This window comes from Panthera leo, chromosome C1 (genome assembly GCF_018350215.1).
Source record: "Panthera leo isolate Ple1 chromosome C1, P.leo_Ple1_pat1.1, whole genome shotgun sequence".
Taxonomy (NCBI): Eukaryota; Metazoa; Chordata; class Mammalia; order Carnivora; family Felidae; genus Panthera; species Panthera leo.
The window spans coordinates 83,330,473-83,351,421 of NC_056686.1; the positions used below are offsets into that span (position 1 = coordinate 83,330,473).

Below are 20,949 nucleotides of genomic sequence, written 5' to 3' on the forward strand. Positions count from 1 at the left end.
GATGACTGGGAGTTTGTTTTGTCTGCTGTCTGTGCTGTGCCATGGGGTTGGTAGCCTGCCAATGCTAGCAAACTAGAAGGAATGCAAAATGGTGCCTGCTGTCACCTCCTTCCCTAGAGAAAGTCCTAATAGACACCTGCATCTCTGGCGGATGATCCTAGCCAGATCTGTGTAATGAATCTCTTAAACATGGTGAAGGTGGTTTTCAAATTACTTCTTTTGTACTGTGTCCTGGTGTGAGTGAGATTGTATGTGAGACTTTTAAGAGCAAACTTTCCATTCCCTACAGTCTTTTGGGTCTCCTGGATATAATCTTTGTTGGTTATCAGAGCCAGACATTTTGGAGGCTTGTCTCTTCAAGGTCCCAAGGGTTGGGGTGTTGATGTGAAGTATGAACCCTTCACTCCTCAGTGAAATACTCTGTATTTGTGAGATCCCTCTCAGTTGTGGGACACCATGTGTGTCACACACCATGGGAGTGTTTTGTTTTTTTTTTGGCAAGACCATTTTCAACCTCTCCTACCTATCTGGATGCGGTCTTTTTATCCTTGTTGTGGAGGAGCTTTTCATGTAGTTATCAGGTCTTTTTCAGGGAGAACTGATTCATATGTAGGTATAGATTTGGTGTATCCATGAGAGGAGGTGAGCTCAGGAATATTTCTATGCTGCTATCTTGAACCACTTGTATATGTTTTCTTTTTTGTCCTCTTTGTAAGAGTTCCTGATTTTTTTTCCAGTTCCATTCTTTGTATTAATTTGATTGCCATGTTCCTGATTTTAGAGATCAAAGATCATTTTCTTTTTCTCCTATTTTCTTTGATTTATGTTTTCTTCTGTTTTATTTGGGCACAATATCTCCTTATCTATGTCACAGAGAAAATAGATTATAGAGATTTAATAAAAGAATTTTCCATTTTCTTTGTCCCCTTCCCCACTTTTGATTATTTTTACCTCTAAATCTCAATCAAGAAGCTTTACTTAAGTGTCTTTTGATCTGGGCACCTGGGTGGCTCAGTTGGTTTAGCATTCAACTTCAGCTCAGGTCATGATCTCACAGTTTGTGGGTTTGAGCCCCGTGTCCAGCTCTGTGCTGACAACTCAGAGCCTGGAGCCTGCTTTGGATTCTGTGTCTCCCTCTGTCTGTGCACCTCCCCCACTCACACTTCGTCTCTCTCTCTCAAAAATAAATAAACATTTAAAAAATCTTTTAAAAAAAGTATCTTTTGCTCTGTGGACACCCATTAACATTTCAGTGGTTCTATACATGTAATGGCAGCATATGTGATTTGAATCAACCTTCATATTGAGAACAGCTGTAAGGAGGGATATTTCAAAGTAATAAAATTTCAACTGCACGGAATTAGAGTAACTTTGAACTTATATCACATAATTATATTGCCTCAAAATAATTCAAGGAAAATTAAAATAAAATAATTATAATTAGTCCATACAGTGAAAAAAATTCACACCTCTTTCAGTAATTAACAGGAAAAGTAGATTAAAAAAATCAAATGTTGATTATAGAATATTTTTTAGTGGTATGTAGAATATGATTTCACTAATATGATTAAAAAATGGACACTATATATCATCAATAGTGACATAAGTAAATTTTATGTATGTTTAAATTTTATATAAACTATATATATATGTATATAATTGTACTCAAGGGCTGCAAAATATATTATTTAGAAGTACACATAGAATATTTACAGAAACTAACAACATACTGAGACATAATTATAGTTTTAAAATTGAAGCAGAGTGTATAATGTTAGTATAATGAAATTATGGTAGAAATAAATAGGAGGAAATTATTAGAAAACTCCCCATCAAGAGATTAAGAAAATGAAAAAATAAAAGTAGCATGAGTAGAATGATAGTGAATATTCTAAATATCAAATTTTAGGAAATTCACCTGAAGTCATGGTTAAATAAATGTTTACAGCCTTAAATTTATAAAATAGAAAAGAAGAAAGAGTAAAATGCAATATGGGTGTGAAGTTCATGAAGTTGTCAATAGAATAGCAAATCTAACAAAGAATTTTAAGAAAGAAAAAACAAATGAGCAGATTACAAAAATAGAAACAAATATGTAATAGTATGTCAATAAACTCAAAGAGAGTTGCAAATAGGTTTTCTCAAGTATTTGCCTGAGTACTGATTGGCACATGTGTGAGAGAAAACTATCTGAGGCTGTGGGGAAGATCTGCTAAAGGAAGAGAGAGAATAATTTATTAGCTCATTTTAGATTGAGAGTGGTTTGTATTCCCACTAACCAAAGTGGAAAAACTCATAAACAGAATTTCATAGAGATTTGGTTAAATATTCAGAAGGATATTGCTTTAATAATGAGTCTAATCCTAAATAACTAGTTTTTCAGATCTTGAAAGACTCCAACTGATTCTAAGTAACTAAATGGATGCCAGGAAGAAATATGATATCATTTAGAGAAATACAGCAAAATCCAGAAACTAAAAAGGTAAAATTGACAATCTTTGTGATCCAATAAAAATTACCAGGAATGGAAAGAAGCCTGAAAATAAAACCCATAATCAAGAGAAGAAACAACAATAAAAACAGACTTACAGATTTCAGAGACAATAGAACTACTAGAAGAGAACATTAATACAGGTATCATAAATGTTCTTCATTGTTCAAGAGGTAGAGGGAAATATAAGCATGGTGTCATGAAAATTAGAAGATTTTTTAAAAAGTAAAATTAAATATCTAAAATAAAAATACACTGAATGGAATCAAAGTATATTAGACACTGAAGAAGAAAGGTCAGTAAATATGAAGGCATACTAATAAAAAGTAACTAAGATGAAGGGTAGAGAGAAAAAAGAATGAAAAAGGAGATGAACATAGCATCAATAACCCCTGGAATAACATCAAGTTATCTGATAGATCTAATTACAGTCACAAGAGGAGAGGTAAGAGTGGGAGAGAAAAAATATGTGAAAAAGAAATGTCCCCAGGTTTTCTAAATTTGAGGACAATTATAAACTTACATGAATTAGTTTCCTATTGTTTCTGTAACAAAATAACACAGAATTAGTGGCTTTAAATAATAATAATAATGATAATTTATTACAGTTTTGCATGTCAGAAGTCTGAAATGGGTCACACTGGGTTAAAATCAAGGTGAAGGTAGGGCTACGTTCCTTTCTAAAGAATCTAGAGGAGAATTCATGTCTTTTTCAGAATCTGTAAATTTTCTGTATTGCAGTATCTGGTTGAATCTTACAAGGCATCACTCTGACACTGACTCTTTGCTTCCCTCTTTCACTTACAAGGACCCTTGTGATTACATTGGACTCACTCAGAAAACCATAATCTCTTCATCCCAAGGTGACCTGACTAGCAAATTTAATTCTATCTGCTATGTTAATTCCTACTTGCTATATTATGTAACATATTCACATGTATTGGGGGTGGACATGGATATATTTAAGGAACAACTATTCTGCCCACAAAACACGTATCCAGTAAGCTTAATCAATCAACAGCAGAATAAACATAAAGAAACATAAACATAACATCATAAGACAATTATTAGATGCAATCTGTGAAGGAAAAAATATTACAAACAACTATAGAAGACACATGCAGAAGAACAAAGATGTGAATGAAAGAACACTTGTTTTCAGAAATTATGCAAGTGAGAAGATTATGGAGAGACATCTCTAAGATAATGAAAAAACAACTGTCCACCTAAAATTCTATATCCAGCAAAATTATCTTTCAAAATGAAGACAAAACAAGACTCAAAAATTAAACCTGATATTTTCAGTAGCAGATTTGTATTACATAAATAAATAAATAAATAAATACATACATACATACAAAATTATTTAAAGAGAAGGAAAATGATACACGTTAAAGATTTGAATCTATACACAATAATGAATAGCACCACAATTTACCAATATAAAGTATATATATTTTTTATTTTAAAAAGTTTTTTAGGGGCACCTGATTAGCTCAGTTAAGTGTCCGACTTTGGCTCAGATTATGATTTTGTGGTTCACAGGTTCAAGCCCCCCATTGGGCTCTGTGCTTATAGTTCAGAGTGGAGCCTGCTTTGGATTCTGTGCCACCCTCTCTCCCTGACCCTCCCCTGATCATGCTCTCTCTCTCTCTCAAAAATAAGTAAACATTTAAAAAAATTTTTTTTAAACAGTAACTATTTAGACAAAATAAAAACAATATATTTCCAGGTTTATGGCATAAATAGGTGTAAAATGTGTAGTGATAAAAACCCAATGGGAAGATGTAGAGGAATGGAAATATATGGTAGGGTTCTGATGCTATATTTGTACTGCTGTAAGTACCATTTGAAGGTAAACTGTAATAAATTAAAAATATATTATGTGATTCTTAGAGGAACCACAAAAGTAAAGGAGAGGTATAGAAAATAAGACAATATTGGAGATAAACGAAAATTATTTAAAAAATATAGAAAATGATAAAAATGAACAAAAAACACATGGTACAGCTAGAAAACAAATAATAAGACAATAGATTTGAGTATAACAGATTAAAAGGCAGAAGTTGCCAATTTTAATAAAAAAAGCAGTAACCAACTCTTGTTTACAAGAATCCCACTATACATAAAAATACATAGCTAAGTTAAAAACAAAAGAATATAAGAAGGTATACTTTGACATACTAACCACAATATCTGTAGTGGCTATCACTACAGATACTTTGTTAATATCAAACAAAGTATACTTCAGAACAAAGAATATTACGAGACATTTCATATTGATAAAAGAGTGAATTCACCAAGAGAACATAAACTCTAACCCTAACTCTAACCCTAATGCTAACCTAAGTAGTTTTGGGAAATTCAGATAGCAACATGCAAAAGAATGAATTTGCACCCTACTCACTAATTAACTCAAAATGGATTAAAGAGTGGACTTCTGGACCTGAAACCGTAAAACTCCTATAAGAAGACATAGGCAGTAAGGTTTTTGACATCATCTTGATGATGTTTTAGGTTTAACATCAAAAACAGAGGCAGGAAAATAAAAAATAAACAAGTAGGACTACCAATCTTAAAAGCTTCTACACAGGAAACCATCAATAAAATGAAAAATCAACTATTGAGTAGGAGAAAATATTTGCAAATCATATATCTGATGAAGGGTTAATATCCAAAATAAATGAAGAATTCATACAACTCATCATCATCAACAACAACAAAAGAAAAACAATCTAATTAAAAAATGGGGTGGGGGGCACCTGGGTTGCTCAGTTTGTTAAGTGTCCGACTTCAGCTCAGGTCATGATCTCTCATTCTGTGGGTTGAAGCCCTGTGTCGGGCTCTGTGTTGACAGCTCAGAGCCTGGATCCTGCTTCAGATTCTATGTCTCCCTCTCTCTCTGCCCCTCCCCTGCTCATGCTCTGTCTCTCTCTCTCTGCCTCAAAAATAAATAAAAACATTAAAAAATTTTTAAAAATGGGTAGGGGAATTGAGTTGAGATGTTTACAAGGTAAACATCCAGATGGCCAAAAGTTACATGAAAAGATGCTCAATATCACAGGGAAATACAAATCAAAACCACAGTGTAATATCACCTTACAGCTGGTAGAATGGCCATTATGAAAAGATAAGGGGTAACAGGTGTTGAGGATGTGGATAAAAGGGGACCCTTGTTCACTGTTGGGGTGGAAATGTATATTGGTACAGGCACTATGGAAAACAGTATGGGCATTTCTCAAAAACTTAAAAATAGATCTACCATATGATCCAACAATTCCACTTCTGGTTACGTATCCAAAGAAAACCAAATTTCTAACTTGAAAAGGTATTTCCACCCCAGTGTTCATTGAAGCACGTTGATAATAGCCAAGATACAAAAAGAACTTAAGCATCGTCAATGGATGAATGGATAAAGGCTGGTATTTTATTTATTTTTATTTTTTATTTTTTTTAACGTTTATTCATTTTTGAGAGACAGAGAGAGACAGAGCATGAGTGGGGAAGGGGCAGAGAGAGGGAGACACAGAATCTGAAGCAGGCTCTAGGCTCTGAGCTGTCAGCATACAGCCCGACGCGGGGCTTGGACGCATGAACTGCGAGATCATGACCTGAGCCGAAGTCAGATGCTCAACCGACTGAGCCACCCAGGCGCCCCTGTTTTTATTTTGTTTTATTATTTTTTTGAGAGCGAGAAAGAGAGAGGGTGGAAGGGAACGAGGGGCAGAGAGAGAGAGAGAGAGAGAGAGAATCCCAGGAGGGGCAGAGAGAGAGAGAGGGAGAGAGAAACAGGCAGAGAGAGAAGTGAGGCTTACCTGAAGCAGGGCTCATGCTTACCCCAGGTGGGTTCAAGCTCACCAGATGTGCAACTTGAACTCGTGAACTGTGAGATCATGACCTGAGCTGAAGTCAGATGCTTAACAACTGAACCACCCAGGTGCCCAAGAATGGTATTTTATATACATATAATAGAATATTATTCAGCTATTAAAAAAATGAAGTATTGTCATTTGCAACAACATGAATGATGTTTTTGGTATTATATTAAGTGAAATATGTCTTACAAATACTGTATAATCTAACTTATATGTGGAATCTTAAAAAAAAAACAAGCTTATAGATTCAGAGAACAGATTGATGGTTGCTGGAAGTAGGAGTTAAGGGTGAGTGAAATGAGTAAAGGGAGTTAGAAAGTACGAACTTCTTGGGGCACCTGGGTGCCTTAGTCAGGTAAGTGTCTGACTCTTAATTTCTGCTCAGGTCATGATCTCAGCTTCTGAGATCAAGCTCCGTGTTGGGCTCAGTGCTGACAGCATGGAGCCTGCTTGGGATTCTTTCTCTCTTCTCTCTGCCCCTTCCCTGCTCATGCATGCTCTCTCTTTCTCTCAAAATAAATGAATAAACATTAAAAAAAAAGAAAGTACAAACATCTTGTTATAAAATAAGTAAGTTATCAGTAAGTAGTGTATACCATGGCCACTATAGTTAATATACTGTATTGCATATTTGGAAGTTGCTAAATCTTAAAAGTTCTCATCCCAAGAATAAAAAATTCTATAAGAATGTATGATGATGGATGTTAACTCCATTTATTATGGTTATCATTTCACAATACAAACTTCAATCAATATGGTGTACAACTGAACAAATATAAAGTTGCGTGTCACTTATATCTCAGAAACAAAAGCAAAAACAAGTAATGTATGATTCAGCAATTCACCACTGCCTCTAACCCTAAAAAAGTGAAATCAGGGGCTCAAGCAAGTGTTCATAGCAGAATTTTCACAAAGCCAAAAGATGGAAACAGACCAAACATTTGTCCATGAATAAATGGATAAACAAATATGGTATGTACATGTAATAGAATATAACTCAGCCTTTAAAAAGGAAGGAAAATTTGACATGCTACAATATGGATGAAACTTGCAGACACTGCATGTTAAGAGAATTATGCCAAACATAAAAAGGACAAATATTTTATGACTACTTTTATATGAGGTAATTGGAATAATAAAATTCATAGAGACAGAGAATAAAATGGTGCGTGCCATGGTAACTAGAGGGAAAATGGGGAACTATTAATGAGTACAAGAGTTTCAGTTTGGGAAGATGAAAAAGTTCTGGAGATGGTTGGTGGTGATGGTGTAGCCCAACAATGTGAATGTGCTTAATGTCACTGAATTGTACACCCAAAAATGGTCAAAATGGTAAATTTTGTTATGTATATTTTTCCACAATGAAAAATATGATGTTACCTAACATTAAAATAGCTCTAATTTACAACCATAATTATAAATGAGGTTGGTATTTATTATTTGGTATTATTATTCACCATTGCTTGAATGCAATTGAATATGAGCATCAAATTTATGAAAAAATATTACAAAATGTGTATATTATCTATACATGCCAGAGTTCCTTAGAAGGAACTACGAATAGAACAGACAGTAAGATTTCTTGTTACATTTACAATTTGCATGTATTTGTTTCTTCACATATATAACCAAATTCAAAGACATAACCTGAAGATCAATTAAGCAAAAGAAAGTTAAATTTATTCTAACTTACTACTTATTGATTAATCAGACATACGTAAGATGATAGTGCTACAGCTCAAAATATTTATTTTTTCTATATCAGAAAATAGAGCATCCCCCCGTTCATGCTCTGTCTCTCTCTGTCTCAAAAATAAATAAACGTTAAAAAAAATTAAAAAAAAGAAAATAGAGCTTCAATCAAAGAGAATAGAACCCACTATTCCTTTGTAAGTATATTGCAGAGTTTAATATTGCAAAGGCCAGGAACTATTTTCCTTATGTCTGCATTGGGCACTCCTGTTTCGAATTAGACATCCTTAGTATTAAGCATTAATTTTTATTAAGTGGGATGTTATTTGGGGTGCTTCTGTTAGTAGTTCACTACCCTCTGCATTTGATTAGGTAATTTATTTGCCATCAGTTGCATCTGTAACACTTCCCAGTCAGCTTCATCAATGAGTTACATTAGGAACTTGTTTAACCCTCTTTTCAAATCATTAATAAAGTTGTTAAATAAAATCAAGCTAAAAGAAATAACTCCTTGGCAGCCTATGAGGAGCTAAACCTGAACTGAAAATAGAACTGTTTATGATTTCTCTACACACAGACTTTCATCCAGTATTCAATCCATTTGATGATACTTTTATGTAGGACAATTGGAATTAATTTTGTTAGTTGCATTTCATGATGTTTTAAACTCCCATTGCATTTAATACAATATTTTTTTGAGGGTAGGGCTCTGGAAAGTAGCAGTGCAGTTGGAACAGAAAATGATCCATTTTAGAAAGACTATTATGTTTTAGTATTAACTAAATCTATTATGGATAGGAGAAATGAAGGAGTAGAGACATCTTACACAGACACTTGAGTTCCTCAAGCCAAATGTCACTATGAACAATTTGAGGTGAAAATAAGGACATTGTAGAGGTAGGAATAGGGAGAGGAGTAAAACTGGACGAAGAGTATCATTATTTTAGGTAGGTACTTTTAGATGGGAAGTTATTGATTCTAGATGAGTGCTGACCATTAGAGCCTTTTGTGATGGAAATATTCCACAATCTGCACTCTCCAATAGAGTAGACACTAGTATTTGTGGCCTTTGAGCACTAACAGAGTTAGTGCATCTGAAAAAGTAAATGTTTTAATTTTATTTAACTGTAATTTAAATTTAGATAGCCACCTATGGCTACTGCCTACCATATTGGACAGCACACTTCTAGAGCATTAAGGGAGCTGTACTGGAAGCCAAAGAAATAGGAACTTTATACTCAGGGATAGTTCTAATTTATATCTTACAATAAGGGGAGCTAGGTAAAGAGTTCTTTAGTTTTCTTCTTGCATGGTCACCAAATGAGATAAAAACAAGCTTTACTCACTTTGTCCACAGCGTAATTAACTGCAACTTGCTTTGTCTCAAACCCATCAGAAACTGGAACATGGTAAATGGAACATAAGAGAATTAGGATTTCTCCTCAAGTAGTATTTTATTTTTATTTTTTAATAGTTTATTTATTTATTTTTGAGAGAGAGAGAGTGAGCAGGGGAAGGGCAGAGAAAGAAGGAGACAGAGAATCTCAAGGAGGCTCCACACTGTCAGCACAGAGCCCAACGCTGAGCTCGAACTCGCGAACTGTGAAATCATGACCTGAGACTAAATCAACAGTTGGACACTCAACCAACTGAGCCACCCAGGAACCCTTCAAGTAGTATTTTAAAATATACTTGGGGTCCCTGGGTGGTTCAGTTGGTTGAGCATCAGACATCAGCTCAGGTCATGATCTCACGGCTCATGAGTTTAAGCCCCACATTAGACTCTGTGCTGACAGCTCAGGGCCTGGAGCCTGCTTAGGATTGTGTGTCTCCCTCTCTCTCTGCCTTGCCCCCACTTGCTCTCTGCCCCCCCCCCCCAGTATAAACAAACATTAAAGAAACAAAAAATTTAAAAAACGTTTAAAATATACTCAACTTGGGAGTTCATTGTAATGTTTTTCACACACCTACTAACACTTTAATATATTTGAAAAAAAATTTGCTCACTAATTCCATTCATCTAGATAGCATTCATTCATGAGTATTTATTGAAAAATTGTTATATAGTAGACATTAAATTGGTTGTGATTATCACTTTTAAGAAGTGTTCAGTTTTTATCACTAATGAGTATCTGCTACTTACTTTCTAATAAATTAGATTTTTGTTTCTTTTCTCTGATGAAGTTTCTTTCCTGTTGAACATATTCCTAATGCTGTTCTGATACCATCTACAGCTTCTTAAAAATAGCAAGTGCTTTATGTTTTTTATTTATTAATGGATTACAATAGGTGTAGTATGCATGAATTATGAAAGACTTTTCATCAACTAAAAGTTTTATGAAAAAACTTATGACAAATGGTTGCTATTGTTGTATTGGAGAGAATCAGTCTCTTTCCATAAGAGATAATCTCAGACTCAATATTCTTAGTATTTTTATTTCTAGCTAGAAAAATAGAACTTACAACGCATTGATTGACAGTGAACAGTAATGCTATGTAAGGTTTATGACTTTATGATTTTATAAACCTGTTCATTCAGGTTTTTGTATGTTCATAAGTTGTCTTTTCTTTTGGATAAATAATTAGGAGTAGAATTGCTGAGTCATTTGGTAAGTGTATATTTAAATATATAAGAAATACAAAACGGTTTTTCCAGAATGGCTATATTATATTTTCATTCCCATGAGCAATGTATGAGATTTTCAGTTGTTCTACATTCATGGCAGTACTTAGGGTTGTCAGCTTTTTATTTTAGCTAATAAATATATTCTGGTACCTCATTTTGGATTTAATTTGCATTTTCATGTGGTTAATGATGTTGAGCATCTTTCCTGTTGTTATATGCCATCAGAATCTCTTTAATTAACTGTTAAAATCCTTTACTATTTTTTTTTTTATAAATAGGGTTGTTTTCTTATTATTAGGTTATGGGAGTTTTTCATGGACAAGTTATTTTTCAAATATGTGTTTTGCAAATATTTCCTTTTAGTCTGTGGTTTGCCTTTATGTTTGTTTGTTTATTTTTGGAGAGAGAGGGAGAGAGCATGTACAAGTTGGAGGGAGGCAGAGAGAGATGAAGAGAGAGAATCTTAAGTAGTCTCCACAACACAGGGGTCAATCTCATGACACTGAGATCAAGACATGAGCTGAAACTGAGTCTAGAGTTGGATGCTTAACCAACAGAGCCCCCCAGGTACCCCACTTTTTGTTGTCTTAAAGGTATCTTTTGAAAAGAAGAAATTTTAATTTTAAAGATGTCCAGTTTATCAAATTGTTATGGATTTTTATTTTTCTATCTTATCTAAAATGTTTTTGTCTAATCCAAAATCACAGAGATTTTCTCCTGTGTCACCTTTGAAAAGTTTTAGGTTTTACAACAGGGTCTATGATCCATTTTAAGTTAATTTGTAAATATGTTATGAAGACCTAGGTTCTTTATTTTTTAAATGTATGTCCAGTTGTTTCAATTAAAAAGACTATTCTCTATCTGTTGAGGTACCTTGGCAACTTTGTTCAAAAATCAATGGCATATATGTAAGAGTTTATTTCTGTACTCTCCATTCTGTTCCATTGTTCTGTGTGCCAGTACTTTACAGTTGTATAGTAAATCTAGAAGTTCAGAAATATAGTATAAAACTTATAATACATTTCCTGCAGTGCAGTTTTGCTGGAAAAGAATTATCTCCAGTTTTATGTGACTGGGAAAAACTATCTATTTTTCTTTAATTTTTGTAAAATATTTTTCCTGGATGCAGAATGATGGGTTGACTTTTTTTTTTCTTTCAGTACTTTAAAGATGTCACTCCAATTACTTCTAACTTGAATAATAGAAATATAGATCCTCCTTGTGTTTCTCTGGGATCTTGTACCTGTGGGTTGATGTCTTTAAACATTTTAAGGAAATATGTGGCCATATCTCTTTTCCTTTGGACTCCAATTTCACTTAGACTGTTAGAATATTCAGTATTTCCCCACAGTTCTTGAATTCTACACCACCACCCAGTCCCAACCCTTAGTTTTTTCTCTGAGTTTTCTGACCACAATAATTGTATAACTCTCCATTTATTTAGGTCTTTCATATTCTTCATTAATATTTTGTAGTTTTCAGTATACATATCTTACACTTCATTTATCAGATTTATTTTTAGATTATCTCATTAAGTCCCTGGGTATTTAATACTTTTGATGCTGTTATATATGTGCTCTCATTCTCTTCCCTCTCCTAATTCTCTACATCTCTATGTATCTCTCAACTATTTCCTGTCTTTAAGTTTGATCATTTTTATTGACCTATCTTTAAGTTTATGGATTCATTCCTCGTCTTTGTTAGATCTAGTGATGAACCCATCACTAGGAATACATTATATCTGATATTATGTTCTTTATGTATAGCATTTTCATTTGATCTTTAACATATTTTCCATTTCTATGCTGGAATTCTTCCATTAGTCATTTGTGGTGTTCTCCTTTTCATTATATACTTCAATTTATAATCATCGTTATTATAAAGTCTCTTTTCCACAGTTTTGACATCTGAGTCTGGTTCTCTTGATTGCTTCATTTCTTGACAATGATTTTGCTTTCTGTGTCTCACAATTTTTATTGAATTCCAGACATCCTGGGTATAACAGAAGATACAGAGGGAAATGGTAGTTATTGTAGGCAATAACAGTGGGTACATCTTTTTGGCCTTTTCATTTGGGGGGTGGGTTGAATCAGTCTAGTCAGGAATTGGATGAGATTTGAGTTGTTTGTTCTATCATTACATTCAGTTCAACACAGGCTCCAAATCAATTGCTACTTACCACCTTGTACATAGAGAGAGTGCCGTAATGGTGGTGGTATTTCTGTGTTTGTGTTCCATGTGCAGCCTTCAGATATTTATCAGATATAAATATATATGCTTTTGCTCTTCCCCTACCAGCAGATGGTTGTTGCTTGTTAGTAAATGCCCCAGTCCACCCTCAGGCTTAGATAGGCACTTTGTATTGGGGCATTGGGAGTCGCATTCTCTTAACATTCCTGACCCTTAAACCCACCTTTTAGCAGCCAGACTCTGCCTTGCGTCTGTGATTGGTCTTGGGCGGAAGTTTCACACTCTCCTTTAGAACTAGAAGATTTCTGCTTGTGTCATTATAGGAACTTCGGACCAATCTTTGAATTTACTCCAGGATGAGAGTATTTTTATTCTGACCCCTGGTTGTTCCAGAATGAAATGTTAGCCTGAACTTGGCTTTTAACAACTTGTTAAAGTTTAGGTGCTTCTTTTGTATGTGTTTGTATTGTGGTTGCCTCCTCCTCCTGTTCTCTGCGGTAGGTACGACATTTCTTTTGCCTTGTCTCCCTTTGAAGAGGATTGTCTTTCTTTGGAATTCAGGTTTCTTATATGTGGATAAATGGGACTTCTTACAGTGGGATTCTAAGTTAATGCATAGCCTATAAAACCTCAACTCTTTAATGGGCTCAAAAAGAGTTATGATATTGTAGTTTTCTGGCTGTTTTCCTGTTGTTAGTGTGAGAGTGATATTGTTTGCAATTTCCATATTCTAAATACAAGTAAATTCTGTATGATTCGAGATAGCTGAGTTTTTAGTTGAAACTGTTCAAGGCACATGAGAATCAAAAGGGATCTGGTGGCAAAAGTAATAAAAGTAAAAATAATAACAATAACAATAATAATAATAATAATTCATGTAAACTTATCTTTTAAAAATTCTTTATCCTTCATTGATAAGTAGAAATTTACTTAGCAAATCTCTTCACATTTCCACTCTATATAGGGATTCTTAGTCTTAATGATAAATATAATTTTTCTTTTTAAGGAAATGATGATTCAGTGAAATAAAATTCTTTACATTCCACTTCCCCTACAGTGGTACCTATGTATGTGTACCTGGCATTTTGGAGGGTATGTCTGCCTCACTGCCACTTCTGGTGTTTTCTATAATTGACTGCGGTAAACTTTTCTTATGCTGGCATGTGCTGTTCACCATCCTGCCATGACCTTCAGCCGTCAGATTCTGACTCCTTCTCCCTACTTTGGTCTCTGCATGTCTGCCAGTCCCATCTAAGCATTATCGTGTTCCCCTGCTTACCATGTACGGTGGTGAGGCTCAGGCACATTATCCAAGGCCTCTTATTCAGCCATTTGCCGGTCTGTTGTTCTGGCATCACAGGAGGGCTGGGGCTTTTTACAATAATTGCTCTGTCCTTCTGGCTAGGAAGGAAAGAAAAGCACATGTTCTTTCTTCCATGGCATAGGAAGAAAAGCACATGTTCTTTCTCTTCTAGATCATAAAACTAAACTGAGAGTCCTATTTCCCTGTCTCTGCCTCATCTTTACCAAGGATAAGAAGGCCACAGTTTGAGATCATCAGAGGACTTCTCCTATGTTTCATGTAATTGTTCTCTATCTATTTCTTATGTGCCCTCACCTCCTGTTGATTCTGTGCTTCCTTTTGAACAGAAAACTAGCTTTTAGCTCTTTCCTTTACGTCTGGTGGTAGCCATCAGCTGAAAGGGTGAGCTGGTAGCAGTACCACCAACTCTCCACTCTCCACAGGGCCACTGGCCCATCCCAGCCTGATAAAGCACACAGATGGGGGTAAAAGCCAAAGAAAAGTTTTGTCATTTAATGGATTCCTGTGCAATGTGGTGGCCACAAACGCCCAGTTCCTAAGGGTGCTACCTATGGCAAGCCTGTCCACCATGGTGCTAACCAGCTAAAGTTTACCTGAAGCCTTCAGTATGTTGCAGAGAAGTGAGCTGGATGCCACTGTGGGCTCTGAGAGCTCGGGATTGATGAAGATTACACATACATATTCTTTGAGTTTACGCTCATTGATTCATTCCACAAAGCTATCAGAAGAAATCCTGACACCCAGTGGATCAGCAAAGCAGTCCACAAGCACAGGAAAGTACTAGGGCTAACGTCTGCGGGCCACAAGAGCCATGGCCTTGGAAAGGGTCACAAGTTCCATCACACTATTGGTGATTCTCACCATGCAGCATGGAGAAGACATAATATTTTCCAGCTTCACCATTAGCAGCAATACAAGTAATGTTTGTAAAATTCTTACCTAATAAATAATTTAGGACAGTCATGTCTGCTTAAAAGTGTTCTTTAATTTGTCTGTTAAAATGAGTTGTCTGCAGATCGTTCCATGAATTCACTGTCAAATCATGAAATTTAAAGTGCAATAATGTTTGAAGACTGTAAGTGATTGTGTATCTTGTGTCTAATAAGATAAATCCTTTTGCCCTTGCTTTATCATATTAGGGAATTTATATGCCAGTGTTTAAAATGCTGTTTGGTATAATGGTGTAAAATAAAATCTATAAAAGTGGAATGCAGAAACTAGCCATGTAGATTTGTTGGTGTATGTAATGCAACCTATAGCTTCATTGGGACGATGTAATGCTCTGCTGATTTACTCTCAAATGGCTATTTCTAGAGGTTTGGTAAGAACAAGCTTTTAAATTTGGATTTTGCTTGGAAATGTGAAGAATATCCTAATCTTTTATCAGGATCATATGCAGAATAATGTTAACTAAGCCCATATTTTTAGGTTGAATCTGATGTTCCATTTATGTAACCACTGCTTCTGAGAGAATAGTTTGAAAGAATGCCACCATTTTTCGGAGAATTAAATAAACCTGTTCGAGAGGTTTCTCTTACAAAGGAAACTAAATCCTGCTTAACCTAAGCAAAATTGCCTTGGTCTCCACAGGACCATTGAAGTTCACATAAAAGATGGAGACTCCTAGTTCTATCCCATGACTTCATGGGATCTGTAAAATACTGAATTTCATGCAAAGTAGTCAGTAATGGTATTTACACTGGTCTATATTAAAACTGATGGAAATTGAACATTAGGTAAATGAGAAAAATTTACCTTAAGATTGGTAAGCTAGTAACGATGCTAGGATTGAGAAACCATCAGATAACCTTTTAAGTGTGAGGATAAAAAAATTAAAGTTAGCTTTGATTAGAATTTTAAAAAAGAAGAAGATTTACATTTTCATGTATTCTTGTGTGTGTGTGTGTGCGCGCGTGTGTGTGTGTGCGTGCATGTGATTTTGGGAATTCAAAATTAGGAGAGGGGGATAGTAATGGATATATGACAGTACACAGAATGCATTTGGAGGGAGACAAGTATCCCAAATATTTAGTATCAATCCTGCTAATAATTTCTAAGTATCAGATACTATTCCTTGTATCTTATAAAGATGTTTTCAGTTTTACAAAAAAACTCATTAAGCAATTTGTACTATTTTAGAAACAGAATTAAGCAGTTTACCTAAGGGAGAAGTACACCAACATTGCTATTGACAGACGACAACACTGAGAATTGGAGTATGAGATTAATTTGAATAAGAATCTGTTGCGTGTTAGTGACAGAACCAGGATGAGAGCCTGTAATTCCAGATGCTCTCTCTGCTGTATATTGATCAGATAGTTTAGTTCAGGTAGATCTACTTTAATTTGAATAAAGTTGTTAGTCACTTGGAGATAGGCATATGATTCAAGGTGATTTTCACAAATTAGCTATGTGATCCCCAAAAGATAGAAATAAATGCTCTGTACTAAATAATGTGATAAAAGTAAGTTATACATATGGGAACTAAATTGCTAGGCATTATTGCTTTGACTGCATGCTTAAAATGAGTCAGCAAGAGTACTCCTATTCAAACAACTCACTTGGTTTGGGGATATATTAACAGTAAAATAACAAGAAGCATTTAGAAAGTAATCCTCTCCGAATGTGCAACACCTACTTAAATGCAACTTCTATTTTTTATGGCTTATACTGTACGGAGAATGATAATAGGATGAGGTTGGTTCAGTGAAGAGCAGAAAAATGGAAGGTTACTGCAGGTAGATGACGCTGATCAATTTTGACTGCAGAAGTGATGCTGGGGAAAACAATCAGCGCTTTTGAATCTGAGTATCATTTTATTTTATTTTTTTTAATTTTTTAAAATGTTTTTTTTATTTTTGACTTGAAGAGAGAGATACACACACAGAGTGCAAGTGGGGGAAGGGCAGAGACAGAGGGAGACACAGAATCTGAAGCAGGCTCCAGGCTCCGAGCCATCGGCACAGCGGGGTTCGAACTCACAAACTGTGAGATCATGACCTGAGCCGAAGTTAGACACTCAACCGACTGAGCCACGAGGTGCCCCAAATCTGAATATCATTTTAAAATGAAGAGAGTAGATTTTAACAAGTTTTATTTTTAATATTTGAAATATATGAAAGAATGTATATAAAAACAGATGTAGGTTATGATGCAGATGTGAAAATATGTGAACACTACTTAAAAATTAGAATGGTACATTGTTTAGTTTGTTATGTGATATTAGGAGATTTGGTTAGTGTTTTCTTTGATTCATCCATGTTGTTACATGTAGCTGTAGTTTGTGATTTTTTTTTTTTGATTGTATGATATTCTAAGGCAGGAATATAGCAGTTTTTCTGTGCCTTCTGTGGATGAACATTTATTTGACTTGTTTCCAGCTTCACAAATATGAAAATTTTTGTACATGTATCCAAATGCACATGTATAAAAGTTCCTAGCAGTGGAATTTCTGGATTGTAAGTTATGTGAATATTGAGATAGTGACATAGCACTAAATTGTTTTATGGTGATTGCATTAACTTGGAATTTCACTGTGAGAAGTTTCCTTTATTTACACCCTTTCTTTAACAAGGCTTTTGCGAATCTATTTATTTTTTTACTTCTCAAATTTATTAATATTCTCATTTAATGCTTCTGCATCCTGCCAAAAATTTTGTCTTCAGTATTTAAGTTTTTAACCCATTGTGAATTGATTTTCTGTGTTTGATACAAAGCAGCAATTCTATTTCAGCCCTTTCTTATGATTATCCTATATTCCAGGCTTATTTATTTCCCTGTAATGTGCCATATCAGCTTTCTTATATATTAAGTTTGCTTATGTGTGTGGATCTGTTCCTGGACTCTATAAACTGTAGCAGTAGTGAAATTTTCTACTACTGCATTAACAATACTAGATCATTTTAATTACTATGGCTGTATAATAAGTTTATAAATGAAGAGGAAAGTTGTCTTCACCCTATTTGTTACTAGGACTCTCCTCATTATCCTGTTACTTTTTCCCTTCTATATAAATTTTAGTATCAGTTGGTCCAGTTCCTTGAAAAAAATCTACTTGGGTTTTGATTACAGTTTATTTGAAATAATTATTTGGGAAACCCTGAAATTTTGAAATACAGAATTATCCTTTTCATGTATCTCATATCTATTAGGCATTCTATAATGATTTTTCATAAATGTTATATTTTTTCTGGATAGCTTATATAAAATTTTTGTTATTCATTTATACTTCTTCCTATATATTTGTAAGTATTATTAAAAAAATCATTATCCTAAAATGTATGTTTGGTGTATATAAACACATTTTTATCTATTGATCATATATCGACACAACTTACTAAACTCTCAATATATTAATTGATAAATGCTCCATTTGTGCTTGAAAAAATATGTATTCTGCCATTATTAGACAGAGTTCTAGAAATACCAATTAGGCCAAGTGGGTTGATAGTCTTATTCAAATCTTATATATCCTTACAGATTTTTGGGCTTCTTTTTTCTATCAGATGTTGAGAGAAGAATATTGAAATCTTTGACTTTGATTGGATTTATCTACTTCTCCTTGGGTAGTTGCATCAGTTTGTACTTCAGGTACAACTGATGAAGCTTTGTTATTAGTTGCAGAAACTCGTAGAATTGCTATGCTGTCTTGAAGAATCGACCCTTTCCTGGTTATGAAATGATCCTTTTTTATCCCTAATTATATATTTTGCTTTGAAACCTATTTTTTTGGTATTAGTATAGTCACTCTATCTTTCTTTGGATTAGGGTTGTCAAAGTACATCTTTCCCATCATTTTACTTTTAATCTGTTTCTTTACTCTTACAGTGGTTTTTGTTGTTGTTGCTGTTTGTTTGTTTGTTTGTTTGTTTGTTTTTTGTAGGCACCATTAAGTTGAGTCTTTCCTTTGATCCAATCTGGCAAATTTTTATTTTAATTGGGTGTTTTGACCATTTATATTTAATGTTTTTTATAAATATGGTTGGGTTTAAATATGACATCTTAATTGTTTTTTTCTGTTTGTCACATTTGTCCTTTGTTCTTCTTTTCTCCTTGTTTGATTTCTTTTGAATTGAGTACTTTTTAAAAATGTTTTTATGACTGTTTGATCTCTTATATTTGCTTATTTGCTAGAAATATTTTTTAGTTCTTTTAATGGTATGTAGTATACATCTTTGAGTACATAACCTATCTTTACACATATCATATAAAACTACATGCTAAGTAGGCACTTTGTGATTATTTATCTACTCTCAGTTTTTGTTCTGTTGATGTTATCGGTTTTTCTTTTACAGACATTCTAAACCCTACAATTTATTGTTATTGTTTTTGTTTCAATATTCAATTATATTTTAAAGAGATTTTTATATTTAAAAATTTATGCACTTATTTCCATTTTGAGTGCTCTTCAGCTCTTGTGAAGATTCATATTTACATCTGGTATTATCTTTTCTTCTGCTTGCAGGATTCTTTTTGACATTTTTATATTAGAGGTTTGCTGGTGACTAGTTATTTTGGCTTTGTATATCTGATAGTGTTTTATTTTGCTTTAGTATTTGGAAGGTATTTTTGCTAATTTAACTTTTTTTTTCTTTCATTACTTTGAAGATGTTGACCCACAGTCTTCTGGTTTGCATTGTTTCCAAAAAGAAATCTGCTGTTTTTCCTGCTAGGATTGTACCTTTCACAGACATTAGTACTTGTCAAAGTAGAGGAGGTATATGAAGAGCAAGACATCATGTATGGAAATCAAAGACTTAAAAGACCAAGAAAACACCACACATATGTTAAAAACTTGACATATTATAATATCAAATACAGATTGAAATGATAAAGCTTGAGATTAAGAGTTATAGAAATCCATGTTTGAACATTCTGACAGAAAAAAAAACGTACTGTTAGGAAATGGAAACTATATAGACTAAAATAACAGACTTGAAAAAGACCCAAATAGAAATTCCAGAAATAAAAATACAATGACCAAAATGAAGAAATCAATGGATCAGCTCAGCAGTAGCATAGTACAGCCAGAGGACAGCATTACTCAACTGCGCAATCATTAGGAAGAAATTACGAAGAAGGTACGTACAATGACAAAAAAGATGGAAAATAGTAAAAAGTATAAAGGATAGTTTTCCCCCCAGAAAAGTGAAGTTTTAAAACATCAAGAATAAAAAAGAATAAGGAAAAAACCAAATCACATGTTAAGGAAATCACCACAGGGTGCATATAGGATTTTTTTTTTTCCAGTTAATTATCTAGGAGGAACCAACCCTCACAGATCTCAGTCTTTCCTCCCACCATCTCGTTTCTTAGGTGCAAGGATTAAAAGTTGATGACAGCTCTCTCCATGTTGTATGGGGTAACAATAAAGGAAAGGTTAAATTAGCCTATGCATGATGACAACCAAGAGATTCAGATTAAATTGAACAACGACAGATATGAAAACCAGTGAAATGGGTAGAGGTTGAACAAAGCTGAGTAGAGATGCTATTGAAGTAAGAATGTGTAAAAAAACCTACAATGTATCTATAAACATTGTTGGAATCTTTTTTTTTTTTAATGTTTATTTCTGAGAGAGAGAGAGCATGAATCAGGGAGAGGCGGAGAGAAAGGGAGACACAGAATCAGAAGCAGGCTCCAGGCTCTGAGCTGTCAGCACAGAGCCTGATGCGGGGCTCGAACTCACAGACTGCGAGATCATGACCTGAGCTGAAGTCGGACGCTCAACCGACTGAGCCACCCAGGCGCC

General features: G+C 34.3%; 1 pseudogene; it reads left to right on the forward strand.

The window, feature by feature from the left end:
* LOC122225930 overlaps window positions 1-15,104 on the forward strand; it is a 35,856-nt pseudogene extending 20,752 nt beyond the window's left edge.
* The last annotated feature ends 5,845 nt before the right edge of the window (window positions 15,105-20,949 follow it).